The sequence below is a fragment of the Sciurus carolinensis genome, chromosome 19 (assembly GCF_902686445.1).
Source record: "Sciurus carolinensis chromosome 19, mSciCar1.2, whole genome shotgun sequence".
NCBI classification, from domain to species: Eukaryota; Metazoa; Chordata; class Mammalia; order Rodentia; family Sciuridae; genus Sciurus; species Sciurus carolinensis.
Window position 1 is genome coordinate 13,770,640 of NC_062231.1, and position 13,558 is coordinate 13,784,197.

The 13,558-nt window shown below is 46.7% G+C and overlaps 1 protein-coding gene across 2 annotated transcripts in view; it reads right to left on the bottom strand.

Moving 5' to 3' along the window:
• Window positions 1-13,558, bottom strand: part of Atg7 (autophagy related 7) — a 241,864-nt gene that overhangs the window by 2,270 nt on the left and 226,036 nt on the right. The window lies entirely within an intron of this gene.

A 13,558-nucleotide genomic window follows, 5' to 3' on the forward strand; every position in this document is an offset into this window, starting at 1 on the left:
AAGGGCAGTGTGGGTCCAGTGACCACAGTGTGTCATGTCAGGCCCTGCCTCATGGCGCAAGCTCCCCGCCAGGCTCATCCCCAGCACACCTAGAAACACCTGCTGGGATGAGATGAGCAATACCGAGTGGGAGCCCCAGTTCCAACAGAGGCTGCACCGAGCAACCTCTGAACCTGAGCAGCTGGTTCTGAAGGTGTACGCAGGGAGACCGAGCCACTCAAGGGGTCGCCAGCACCACTCAGCCACTCTCTGGCTGTCATTCGGAGAACTCAGGCGTCAAGCCCTCCCTGGGCCAGGCACGTTGTAGACCTGGAATGCATGTAGGCACTCCCTCCTCACACCCACCTGTGTGGTACAGCGGGAAACAAGCTCAGAGAGGTAAGACAACTTGCCCAGGACCACACAGCAAGATGGGACTACGCATGCGGTGTGTGGAACAGGCTGGGCAGGCTGCATGGAGGAAGATGACACAGGGAGGCATCAGGCCAAGAGGAAGGAGAATGAGGAGCTCTATGGGCTGAGGCTCTAGGACCTTCTGCCCAGCCTCTTCAGGGCACCAGTTGGGCAGGCCGGGTACCAGTGAATGGCATTCTGCCAGTGGGCAGACAGAGCTGCTCACACTCTGGGCCAAGGGCAGAGCTTTATGGGAAATCAAGAGCATCCAGAGATCCTCTGACCACTTGATCACCTACTGTCAGATCTCAGCTTGGGGGAAGGGCCTGCAGGGCCTGGGAGATGTGGCCCAGGAGGCAGCAGGCTGGCAGGGGGCCTGGTCAGCCCCTTGCTCCTGGACAGATTCAGCTGCTCGAGAAAGGGCTGACCAGAGGGCTGTTGCTGTTGAGGCTGGGCTGTGCCGAGGGTCCTGTGGGACATCCCAAGGGCTTGTTGTGATGCAGCTCTACGGGAGGGGGCTGGCAGGCAATGGATTTCACATAACTGCATGGGGATTTTCCAGAACCAGCTCCCTGGCAGGGACAGGCTCTGCTGGGCAGTCTGGCCTTCCCCCTCGCCAGGCACGAAGGCAGCATCTGGGAAGCACAGACCTCGTCTTCTCCTTGAGCGTGGACCCCGGGGGTGCTGAGATCTGCTTCCTGAGTCCTCAACTCCAAGTACAGTACCTGGCCTGAGCAGAGGTGCCATGGGTGTCCTCTGAACAAGGGGAGGTTGTGGTAAATGGCACAGATTTTAAAAGTGTTCAGAGTGCTGGCATGGGTATGAAGATACACGGCCCAGGAGGGGTGTAGATTGGTACTGTGTATTTTAAAAGAAGAGATTTGCCAATACAAAGCTTTAACGAAAGTCCACCTCCTAAAGGAGAAACAATCTCTCTGTGCAGACAATACCAAAGAACTAGAAAATCCAAAAATAAATGCTAAGGTGAATATAAACAGGAGAACTGCTTTAAGATGGCGACACATAAAATTGACAAGTTCCAGCCCCCCACGTGCAAACAATGTCCAGTTCAGAAGGAGAACCAAAGAGTCAAATCCATTATAAGAGCAATGAAAAAGACAAGCTGTTGGGGAATAACCCTGATGTAAAATGTACAAAACTCATATGAAAAACCCCAAAACATTCCAGCAGCAATCCTCCAAGAACTGTAACTTTAGAAAGACTAAAGTAAACTGGAACAAATGAGCAACACCCCTTGTTTTTGCACAGGACAAGTCAACATCAGTAAAGATGTCAAGTTTTCCCAAGTGAATGTAGAAGTTTAATACAATCTGTTTTTAGAAACCATCAAATCTCTCTTCTGGAGCTACAGCATCCGATTCTAAAGTTTTGTAGAAAAATTAATAGGCAAGAATCCTACTAAAACTGGGGAAGATGGACAGCGACGGCTCCCCTGCTCCATGTTTGCAGGGCAAGGCAAAGAGCATCAGTCTCCAAAACCAAGAGCAGAAGGCGTTGCTATGGCAACAGGCAGCTCTCCCCACCCAAAACAGGGTGAGTCTAGAAAGAGTAGGATGCAGAATCCACGCACGTCCAGAAAGCTAGCATTTCACCATGCAGGTTTGGAGAATGGGAGCTCAAATCATTAGAAAAAGACGGACGTTCAAATAAGTGAATACAATTAGTAACTTAAAACAAGATAAAATTGATTCCAGGCTTTCTGCTGTATCTTGGCATCAACTCCAAATGGAACAGAGATCTCTGTGTTAAAGAAAACAAAGCCATGAGCACTCTAGATGCAAATGGGCAATCCCTCTACAATGTGGGAGTGGGGAAAGCCTGCAAACCCAAACCTACAAGCAAAAAAATGGGTGCATCTGACCTTGCAGAAGCATGTGTGCAGTATTGCAAGGGAAAACACAACAAGCAGAGACAAAACAAAAACAAAAAAACCTACAAACCAGGAGAAAACCTACCTCAAAGGGCTGCCACTCTCCCTAACTGACAGAGACCTTAGAAATCAAGAGGAGAAAACCAATAAATTGACTTAGAAAAATATAGGCAAATGGCCCTCAGACACAAGAAAAGTTGCTCAACTTTACTTGTAAGAACAGAAATGCAGACATTTCTTAGGACACAAAAGAAAAACCTGATGTGCATTTCCCGGGAATTGAAGCATCTAGCCTTTGAAAGAGACCACATCAGACATGAAAAGACAGGCAAGGCGCTATCGAGGAGAAAATGCCTACGATGTCTATGGGAAGGACTTGTATAAAGAACTCTCTCCACTCAGTAAAAGATGTGCAAACTGATTCCTTAAAACTGGGCAAAAGAGTTGAACACACTCCACAACGGAGGATGCAAAACAGCCAATAATCAGAGAAGGTGCTCAGCATCCTTAGTCTTCAGGGAAATGCAAAGCAAATCCACAAAGAGATGCCATAGCCAGCGCCCCCTTGGTGCCTGCAGCAAACTGATGGGCAGTGGTGCGCTCCATGGGGGTGCAGGTCTCCCCCATGCTACTAGAGGGAAACCACTTTAGAGGAAGGTCTGGTGATTTATAAAGCTAAACACACTCGCCCTGTGACCCAGCCCTTCCACTCCCATTTACCCTGAAGAAGCAGCAAGACCACAGAGGCTTGTGCAAGAATGTTCACAACAGCTTTCTTTCTGGTGGGCACAAATGAATTGACTCAAGTGGCCATCCATGGAAAAACAGAAGAAATAAACAATGTTCATACATCAGAGCTGTAGTTCGGCTCTGGAATGTTCCCCCAAAGCCCATGTATTAGAAGTTTGGTCCCCAGAATGGCACTACTGGGAGATGGTGGAATCTCTTAAGAAGTAGGAGATCTTCCAATCAGTGGGAGGTGTGCCTCTGAAGGGGACAATGGGATCCTGGTCCCTGCCTCTTCCTCTTTTTGCATCTGCCCTGTGGTGTGCTTCCGCCGTGCTGTGCTTCCTCAGCACAGTCCCCATGGCACAGGAGCCGGCTGACCATGGCTGAAACCTTTCACACTCGAGCCAAAACAGCTCTTCTCTCTATAGGCTGATCACCTTGGGGGTTGTACAGTCACACAAAGCGACCACAAATGGGTACTGCTCACCCTCTGGAAAAACAAATTACTGATGCACACGACATGATGGCTTCTTCATCCTGAGTCTGCGCAGCCCAGCAGGGAGGAGGGTAGGAACGGGGCAGTGTTGGTCAAAGGGCACAGGGCTCCCCCAAGATGCAGCAAGAATGAGCCTCGTGACCCCAGGCACGGCACGACGACCAGTTACCATCACGCTCTTGAAAGAGATTTGCTACCAGAGACTGATTGTAGGTGTCTTACCAAGAAACGACAGCTGCAGTCATTTCACTGTGTGTGTCACCTCTCAAAACATCACACTGCACACCTTAGACACATGCAGTTTTTAAAACACGCCTGACATAAAAGTACATGCTGAATAGTTTCACCTCTTCTGGGATTTTGCATAAACGAATCTATGGTCACAAAGTAGACCACAGGTCACGACTCAACAAATTATGCTTTCAATGGGTGCAGTTTATTGTACATAAATTACACATCAGCAAGTTTTTTTTTTTTTTTTTTTTTTTTTTTTTAAACAGCCGCATTGAGAGCACATTTCCCTACCTATCAGATGGGCAAAAACCCCACAGCTTGACAGCACGTCCTGCCTGTGAACCTTGGGGAAACATCACTAACACACATTGCTGGTGGACACAAACAGGGACCCACATGGCAGAATTACTTGTGCTTTACCTTTGGACCTGGCCGCCTCACTTTCAGGAGGCTGTCCTAAGAATACTTACACTTCCATGTCACAAAAGGTCATTATTCATTGCTCTGTGATTTGCTGAAGGAAAGGACAAGACAACTGGAGAGGGCCTCCACAGGGAACATACCGAGGGACCGTTCATTGCACATTCACACCTGGGCTGCTGTGGCCCCACACAGTGAGCAACAAGAGTTCAGTTAAGCTCACATGGGCCGATTTCCAGGATTTTATTTCGTGAAAGAAAAATGTGGACCATCTGTGGCATGCCACCTTGTGTGTAAGAAAAAAGGGAAAATATTGAATTTTGCAAAAAAGAAAGCAAATGATAAATAGAAAGTTAATTAAAATACAATAGGAGGTGAGTAGGAATGGAACTGAGATAGTTCTGAGCAAACCTTAATACAGAATCAAATATGTTGTGCTACATTTAAAAAATTTAAAAAATTTAAAAAAAAAAAGTACAAGAAACAAAGAAATTGGACTTAATTACAATGAACAGCTTTTCTGCTTCAAAGGACACTACTTAGAAAGTCAGAATGAGAGAAAATATTTGCAAATCATGGATCCGATAAGAGTCTTGTATCTAGAACATATGAAGACCTTTCACAACTCAATGAGAAAAGAGTACACAAATAAAAAGTAGGTAAAGGAGTTGAACAGGTACTTCTCCAAAAATAGACACATGAACTGCTAAGAAGCCCAAGAAGAGGTACTGGAACATTGTTAGTCACCAGGCAAATGCAAATCAAAACCACAAGAGACACCGCTTCATACCCACTAGGATGGCCACAAGAAAGTCCGATAAAAACAAGTGTTGTCAAGGGTCTGGACAAAATGGAGCCTCACTGTTGCTGTTAGAAATGCAAAACCAGGGCTGGGGAGATAGCTCAGTAGGTAGAGTGCTTGCCTCACAAAGCACAAGGCCCTGGGTTCAATCCCCAGCACCGCCAAAAAAAAAAAAAAAAAAGAAAAAGCAAAACCAGTCTGGTCACCTTGGAAAATAATCTGGCAATTCATAAAAGAAAGAATCCACGCAAACACTTCATTCATGTGTAACAGACAACAGTAAAAAAGTGGAAACCCCATGAACGTCTACCAACCGATGGATAAGTAAAACGTGGTATATCCACGCGACAGTAGTGTCAGCCCAGCCTGCCTCCACTGGACATCTCACCTGGCCCAGGAGAGGGCACCACTGCCTCCAAGCAGCAAAGTGGGAATTACAGAGAGGATGACAGCATTGTCAAGGACACAGGGGTCTCTGCTTCACCTCACCACTTTCTTAACATTAAACATAATCCTTGCACAGCCCACTGGGGATGTGAAGTCTGTCCCTGGACCGTGGCCCTCTTGCTCCAAGCACTACCTCTTACACTGTTGTGGCCCCCCACATCCCAAGCCAACAGCACACAAGGGATGACAAATCTGCCCCAAGGGGTGTCCTGGCTCTACCTTCCTACCCAGATCAGGCCTTTCAGCCATGGCAGGTATTAGTCTGTGCAGTTCTTGGCCACCTTGGGTAGGCTGTGACCCCACAGGCCACAACCCCACTGTGAAGACAGCAGAGCTGGGCCTCCACCGTGAAGGAGGAGGAAGGGGTGCTTCATCAGAACTCCTCACAAAGTGCCAAGGAGGTCTGGCCTGGACTGCACACGCCCCAGCCTCAAGGTGTGACCTCTCTCCAAATGAGACAGACGCACTTGGAAGGAGCTCTGTGTCATCCGGTTTCAAACTCACAATCCATTTCTGGACCACACCTCCTGGAGCCTGCCATGAACTAAGGTCCTTCTTTTACAAACACTGTAATTACCTTGTGAATGGCACAATTATATTTTGGTTTATGTGTGTTAAAAGTATTCATTTGTTAAATGTAAACATTTTAAATACACCACAGTTTATGAAAGTGGGTTTTGGCATTTGTTTTAATATCAGGATGGAGGCATCTAGACCTCTCCAGCCACGAGCAGGTACCCTGCCTCCCTGCTGTGGCCCTCCAGGTGTGCTCTTACTGGGAAGGACAAAGAACCAGGGGGCCTAGGCATTTGCTAGGGAAAGGTAAAGACATTGGACTGGACTTCCCCAGCAGACTTTCCAGGCAGGATTCAGTCCCCTTGGGGGGAAGAATGGAGGCCCCATCTTGTTCCAAAAGGACACACAATAGCGGCTCTTTCTCCCCGCAGGTGCACCACCCATCACCAACCACTCACTGGGTAGCGCAGCCCAGGGGGTAGTATAGCCTTCACTTCCTACCTGCCTAGGTGGTCAGTACCTTCCTCAAACCTTTGGGACTAAGTAGGGGGACAATGACCCTCAGTCTGTAAGACCTTTAGTGAGCACTGCCAGGAGCTAGCCCTGGGGACCAGGGAGAAAGGAGAGACACCCAGAAATGATTCCAAGAAAGATTCAGGGGGAATGGCAGCAGAAAGACACAGTCCCACGAGAGCCGGGCCAGATAGGGCTGCTCAGGACCAGGAACCGAAGTAGCACCGTAAGGACTAGGAAAAAGATGGGGCTTGCAGGGGAACGCACAATGGACTGTGGCCCATGCTTGGTCCATGAATGACATCCTGGCTGGGTCTATGGATAGGTAGAGACCAGGAGAAAGTTGCCTGACAGGACAGGGCCTGGGGTGGAGGGGGGCTGGGCAGCAGAGCACAGGCTGCATGGTCTGGACAATCTGGGAGCCAAGGCAGGCGGGGTCAGTGATGGCTCCAGGGTCACCGCAGGCTCTTGATACCCATGAGAGAAAAGTGCATTCATTGACCCCCAGTTATCAGTGATTCTAGCTGGTCTTGGGCCTCTGTGACCTCTCTGGTACTGTTCCCATCTGCACAGGGGTCAGTAGGCCATGTTTCTGCGGTAAGTCAGGGCCCCAGACCACTGACCCTTATTCTCCTAAACTCCACCCTCAGCTGTTCCCAAGCCAGGCCACAGGAATGAAGAGGGGTGGGCATTTCTTCTTCTTAGATCAGTGGTATTCAGAAAGGATCCTTTTCTCAAAGCACCTGGGAGTCCCCCAGGTGGGAAAGTCTTGAAGGCGGCCAGGCCAGATCCCAGCCACTTGTGCAACACATGGTCAGGCCCTGGGGCTGCTGGGTCAAGGCCCAGGTTCTGACTTCTGGGTGCTGGATTCCTACCTGGACTATAACACAAAGACCTGAGTAACTCAGGGCTGGCCCTGCAGCTCACTCATGGTCAAGTCCAGAATGAGAGTGGGCCCCTCAACTTCCCGTTAGGTGAGGGTGGCCAGTGTGGACTGCATAGGTATGTTGGTGCCTGTGGATGACAGGCCTTACCGAGTGAACAGGAGGAAGAGAGGTGGAGACTGCAAGAGGAAGGACAGACCAGGTGGCAAGGGAGTCCCACCCCCTCCAGACTTCCCAGTGCCCTTGCCTGTCACCAGCTGACTTGACCTAAGCTTACCCGCTACCCACAGGCCTGTTCCTTCCTTCAGGGGGACAAAGTGATTTCTCCCCCTCCCTCTCTCACCAGCCTTCCACCAGCCCTGGGAGAGGGATGATGACCCAGCTTCTCCTCTCCAGGTCCCTAGCTCCAGAGGGCTGGGGTGGTGCAAGCTGGGGGAGGGGGAAGAACAGAACTTTGGGGGCAACTTCTGGCTCTAGAGTCCTCTGGTAAAGAAGTTCCCCAGCTGTTCCCATTCCCAGTCCTATAGGTGCCACCAATTCTAGGGCTGAGGTACACTGACCTGACACTCTGACACTGCTCAGGGGGATCTAGGAACAAAGGGAGGGTTTTACTAGGAAGGAGCAGTCACAGCCAAGGCAGCCAGTAAGACATAAATGATGGCTTACACAAAGAAACAGGGCTACTAAGGGTGAGGCGAGTAAAGAGGCAAAGGAAACGCTTTATGCTGGCAGGATGGTGGTCCCTGTGGTGGGGTCTTGTGGAAATATGCCTGCAGGATGCCCTGCCACCCATGCTCCCCTGCATCAGCAAGGACACAGGGCTAGGCCTGGGAGCCCAGACTAGGCTGCATTTCCACAACAGGTTCACGCTCAGCAATTCCACACTTCGGGGCTCCACCCCCAGGAACAAAGCTAAGACTGAAAACATGGAGAGACTGGGCTGTGCCCTGGATGGGGATGCCCACGGGTGCCACCTTAAAGGAAGTGCAGAGGGGAGTAGAGAGTGGGGAACAGCTGTGGGACTGAGGAAGAAGAAATGGAGGAGCAGGTCCAGGCTGCAGAGACAAGTGGGGAGACCGCGGGACAGTCGCTCTGAGGAGAGGCTGCTGTTGCCACCACCCCACCAAGGGGAAGGACAGGGCTCTGAGGCCAGGATGCGGTGAGGAGGGGGAGAAGGCACGCAGCATGGACCATGGCCAGGAAAGAGGAACTGTGGGCCTGGGCTGGGCCTGGAGCTAGAGCTGCCCTGACCCTCCTGGTACATTCCCCTGCTCCCCCAGTTCCCCTTGGGGCCTGAAGTCTGACCTACCAAAGACCCAGGAGAGCCTGGGCTGAGCTCTTGGCATAGGACAGAGTCTTAGAACCTCCTTTGAAGCAAGTTTTAACTGTATGAAAAAATGCTCAGAAGTGTGTTAAGTGCAGAGAAAACAAAGTTACACGTTTGATCTGACCCCAGGTACATTTATGCATGGAAGAAAGTAAAAAAGGAAGGAGGAAAGGAAGAAAGAGAAACAAACCAATACTGAGTCAGAAGAAATTAAAAAAAAAATAGGTAGGAGACATAAAGGAAGGATGAGGAAATTAATCTGAGCCTCCCCATACCATTCCAGGCTAGTCACTACTGAATTCTAGGGAAACCTGTAAATCTTAAGAGTTACCATAGGGGCTGGGGTTGTAGCTCAGTGGTAGAGCACTTGCACTCACCATGTGTGAGGCACTGGTTCAATTCTCAGCACCACATATAAATAAATGAATAAAATAAAGGTCCATCGACATCTGAAAATATATTTTAAAAAAAGTTACCATAAAATTGCTCAGTTATGATAATTACTTGGTGCGCTGCCAATTAGCCCACCAAGAGATTAAAGAGAGATGTGGTATTTTAAGAAACCCATAATTTCAGGGACTTTCTGGTACTATCTATTGATCAGACAATGGAGACCATATCAGCCTAAGGATTCTAAGGATGACCAGACCATCAGAAAGCATCTTGAGATCATGAGACTAATGTCACCTCCATCCCTCATCAGGTTTCCTTTATAAGAGAAACTGGGAATTCAAAAGCACCTCTCCCAGTGTTCGGATGGCCCACATTCTCCCTTGAATGTGTATTCCTTACTTTCTTTAAAACAAATCTGTGCCTCTACTGAAACATGCTGAAATTTGGCACTATATGTCAAGGACCCCACTGGTCCTGAATCAAGTTCTCAAACTTTTCTGGGAATTCCTGGGGACATTCTTCAGGTGATAACTATTCTCCAGTGATAGTACCTCTGAGTGTGAATCAGGGTGTGAATTTTATTCCTGATTATTTTATTTTAAAACATGTCCACATATTATTTTCATGATCAGAAAATGAATGCAGTGGAAACAGTGGGGATCCTTGTACCTCCACAAGCTTGGGGGAACACTGGCTACAGGAAGCTCAGAACTATGGCCTAATGCAGTGACCTGCTGTTTCCTTTTGTTTTCCTCCCAAGGAAGTGCAGAGAAGCCAGAGGCCAAGGCTGGCATGTTAGCCACAGATTCCTTAGTGAGGTTTCTAGACAGAAGACCCTGAATTCCCTTCCTGCCTCAGCAACAGGCCACTCTAAGTCCCTCATGTTATTAGTCTGGAAAATGGGCCTCCGGGCCTTGCTATATTTAGCACCCTCCCTGGGGATGTCCTTAAATGAGCACCAACCTCCAGGAGCTGCTGGAGAGTTCACTGCATGAACTCCTGGGCCTGACTGAGCTCCAAGACCACACTGAGGCAAGTCCAAAGCCCTGCAGGGAACAGCCTGGCTTGGGCTCTGAGTCCTAGGGACCAGTGACCCTTACAAGAGCAGTAGCTGCTGCTGCCCAAGATAGCGTGCTGCTTGGGGCTGGGCTTCAACCTCTCTGCGAAGTTTGGGCAGTGGTGTGGATTTATTTTGGGGATGGATTGAAGACAGGGGACATGTGGGAGAAGAGTGGCCAGGCCCTGGGCCCATTTGCTTTCTCCCAAGCTTCAAAACACATTTTTTAAATTAGGTGGTAAGAATACAGGGTAATTTTTGTGGCACCAACATACTTTCTTTCAAGATATGATTTATATGTTTGGCCCACATTTTAAATGAAATGGTTATTGAGATAAATGGCTGCACTGGAGGCCGCAGAATGGTTTCCATTATGGAGTTCTGATTTTCAGTTCCTTAGAAAACTTAAAAGAGGCGGGTCCTTCTGTATGTTTGTTCTACACCTCACAGGGCTTTTGGGGTCACCATCAGAGAAACAGGAAGAGAAAGGAGGAAAGCTGGTGAGTCCAGAGCTCCAGGGTGGGGTGAATGTAGGATGTGGACTCACACAGACTTCACTTGGTAGGAAAAGATGATCTTGACCAGTCCAGAACGCAAGTGACCACCCTGGAATCTCAGGATGGGGACGTCGGTCAGTCCTGTGTGAATGTCTGTCTGCCCTGCAGGGAGTCCTGAGGTTCCTGCCACTGGGGCTGATCATCAGTGTCCATGAAATAAGAGATGCTGATCCCCAAACTTTGTCAGGTTATATATTGTTTCCATTTGTTCTTTTGAACAAACAACACTTGAAAAATTAGCTATCTACATGGAAAAAAATGAACCATCATCTTTACCTTATGCAACATTGAAGATTAACTTGAAGTGAAGCACAGACATATATGTAAAAGCTAAAACTATTAACATTTCTCCAAGAGAACAAAAAGGAAAATCTGAGACTTTGGTGGGCAGGCAAAGATTTAAGACATCAAAAGCAGAAACCATAAAAGAGAAAATAAATCGGACTTCACTGAAATTCAAAACTCTTTTCCTCTTTCTCAAAAACATCATTAAGAAAATGAGGTGCAGTGGTGAATGCCTATGATCCCAGCAACTCAGTAGATGGAGGCAGGAGGATCTCAAAAGGCCAACCTGGGCAATTTACTAAGACCCTATCTCAAAAAATATTTTAAAAAGGACTGTGAATGTGGCTCAAGGATATAGTGCTTACCAGGCCATGTGCAAGGCCCCAGGCTCAATCCCCAGCACCATATGAGAAAGAGGATGAAAAGGGAAGCTGAAGACATTGAGAAAATATATGTATCTGACAAAAGGCTTGTGTCCAGAGAACATAAGAACTCTTACAACTGAGATAAATAATCCATGAAATATGAGCAAAAGGTATGAAAGGAGTACATAAAAAGATATACAGATAGCAAATATGTACATGAAAAGATGTTCAACACATTGTCATTGTAGAACTGCAACAGAGACCTTGAGATACACCACATGCCCACTCAAATGGCTGAAAATAAGAGGTCTTCCAGCTCCAACTGCTGGCCGGTCTGTGGAGCAACCAACAGCTACTTTCAAAGACAGACTGGAAGTTTCTTTCTGGAGACAAGGTCTTGCTGTATTGCCCAGGCTGGCCTTGAACTTGTGGACCCAAGTGATTCTCCTGCCTCAGCCTCCCTCATAGTTAAGTCTACACGTGTGCACCACTATGATCAGTTTGACAGTTTCTTAAAAAATTAAACATACTTACATCAGATGACCCGGTAATTCTAGCGCTAGGTGTAATGAAAGCATATGTCACACAAAGACTTATAATAGTCAGTGGAGCTGTATTTATAAAAGCTATGGTTTCAACACGTTCCCCAAACATTCATGTGTTCTCAGGATACAAAATCAACATACGAAAATCAACAGGTTTTCTACAATGAATGCACTGAAAAGGAAATCAGGAAAACAATTCCATTCACAATAGCCTAAAAAATGCCTAGAAATATGTCTTATCAAAGAGGTAAAAACCTCTAAAGTGAATATTACAGAACACTGAAAAAAGAAATAGAAGATAACACTAGAAGATGGAAAGACCTCCCATGTTCATGGATATGTAGAATCAATATGGTTGAAATGTCCAGTTACCAGAAGTCACCTACAGGTCTAATGTAATCGCCATCAAAATACCAATGACATTCTTCACAGAACTAGAAAAAAAAAACTGTCCAAAAATCCTTATGGAAGAATAAAAGATCCAGAATAGCCAAAGCAATTAGAAAGAAAGAAGAAGGGATGGGGGCAGGGTGGAAGCAATGCTGGAGAATCACAATACCTGGCTTCAAATTATACTACTGAGCTTTAGTAACAAAACCTGCATGGTACTAGCATAAAAATACACAGACCAATAGTAGAGAAGAGAAGACACAGAAACAAACCGTCATAGATACAGTCTTCTGATCTTTGACAAAGGCACCAAAAATCTCTACTGGGGAAAGTACAGCATTTTTAACAAATGGTGCTGGGAAAACTAGATACCCAAATGTAGAAGAATGAAACTAGATCTTTCTCTCTCACCCAGCATAAAAGTCACCTCAAAGTAGATCAAAGACCTAAGAATTAGACCACAAACTTGGCAAATGCTAGAAAGAAACATAGGGGCAACACTCCAACATATAGGTCAGGCAATGACTTCTTTCATAGGACACCTAAAACACAGTAACTAATACCAAGAGTTAATAAATGGGATGGCATCAAACTAAAATCTTCTCACAGCAAAGGAAAGAGTGTAAAGAGAGAGCCTACAGAATGGAAATCTTTTCTAACTACTCTTTTAAGAAAGGATTAATATCCAGAATGAAGGACTTAAAAACAAAAAATCCAGTCAATAAATGGGCAAATGAACTAGATATTTTCATAAGAAGAAATTCAAATGGCCAACAAATATATGAAAAAATACTCAACATCTTTAGCAATCAGAGAACTGTGAATCAAAACCATACTATTTTATCTCACTCCGGTTAGAATGGCAAACAGCAGCCATCAAGAATACGAACAACTGGGGCTGGGGTTGTGGCTCAGTGGTAGAGCACTTGCCCTGCATGTGTGAGGCACTGGGTTCAATCATCAGCACCACATAAAAATAAATAAAATAAAGGTATTGTGTCCATATATTAAAAAAAAAAGAATACAAACAATAAGCACTGGAGAGGATGTGGGGGAAAAGGAACACTTGTACAATATTGGTGGTACTGTAAATTAGTACAACCATTATGGAAATCAATGTGGAGGTTCCTCAAAAGACTAGGAGTGGAACCACCATATGACTGAGTTATACCACTCTAGATATTTCTCTTAAAGACAAATGATGACACATGAATCTCCAAAATACTATGCTGAGCAAAAGAAGTCAGAGAAAAAGAGTACCTGCTTCCTGATCCTGTTTATATGGAACTCCAGGAAATATCAATCTCACCTATG